The 1,164-nt window shown below is 40.7% G+C and overlaps 1 non-coding gene across 1 annotated transcript; it reads right to left on the bottom strand.

The window, feature by feature from the left end:
• Positions 1 to 209: 209 nt before the first annotated feature.
• Positions 210 to 316, bottom strand: LOC132355153 (U6 spliceosomal RNA). Its single transcript, XR_009499545.1, has one exon. It is a non-coding gene; the product is annotated as a U6 spliceosomal RNA (small nuclear RNA).
• Between the last annotated feature and the right edge of the window lie 848 nt (positions 317 to 1,164).

Below are 1,164 nucleotides of genomic sequence, written 5' to 3' on the forward strand. Positions count from 1 at the left end.
GTGTGTATATGTTGATCCCAAACTCCCAATTTATCCCTCCCTCCTTTTCCCCCCTGGTAACCATAAGTTTGTTTTCTGCATCTGTGACTCTATTTCTGTTTTGTAAATAAGTTCATTTGTACCATTTTTTTAGATTCCACATATAAGCTATGACATATGATATTTGTCTTTCTCTGTCTGACCTACTTCACTCAGTACAACAATCTCTAAAAAATATGGAACACTTCACGAATTTGCATGTCATCCTTGCACAGGGACCATGCTAATCTTCTCTGTATCGTTCCAATTTTAGTATATGTGCTGCTGAAGCGAGCACCACAATGTAGATATACTTAACACTACTGCAACCTTAGAAGCAGTTGGGATGGTAAATTTCATGTTATGTGCTTTTTACCACCATTAAACATTTAAACTTTTATTTAAAAACAAAAAACAAAAAACTTGGACACCCTCAAGAAGTAAATCTCTTTAGTATTGCATGCTGCCCACAAAATCGAGCTGACATTGCCCGGCGCTTTCGTCACCCACACACCCCCCAGGACCCCTGAGCCTTTACAACAAGGAATCAGGAAGCTCTGGCTTCTCAAGAGAACTCTCTGGATTCCCCTTAGGCTTAACCACTTTCCCCTATTTTTCCACTGGTCACCTTGATCAGACCATACCAGCTCTCATCCTGGTCTCTGTGGGGAATATGGACTATGGGAGATATGGAAAATATAAAATATGAAATATGGAAACTACTTGTCAAAATTCACTAATCAGCAAAGATATGGTTCCCTCTAAGCAGTGCTGTAAAATGTATCAGTGCTCACAGATACATCACAAACTTTGGGACCTATACACAGCTTTGTTAACGGTATCAGAACTGGCAGGCATGCGCCTACACAGGAAAGGACGTGGGCAAAAAGAGATGTGGAAGGAAGGAAGACAAGGGGAAGGAAGGAGAGAGATCATAAGAGGAACTGGGGCAGCAGGGCGGCAAGTCAAGGTTTAATTTCCTTTTTCTCAGAGGTACAAATTTGCTCACTCTCCTGTACATGCTAAAATCAATGGGCACTTCATAAAAAGGAATGAAATAGTGACATCTGCAGAGATGTGGATGGACCTAGAGACTGTCATACAGAGTGAAGTAAGTCAGACAGAGAAAAGCAAATATCGTATAAT

This window comes from Balaenoptera ricei, chromosome 1, assembly GCF_028023285.1.
Source record: "Balaenoptera ricei isolate mBalRic1 chromosome 1, mBalRic1.hap2, whole genome shotgun sequence".
Lineage (NCBI taxonomy): Eukaryota > Metazoa > Chordata > Mammalia > Artiodactyla > Balaenopteridae > Balaenoptera > Balaenoptera ricei.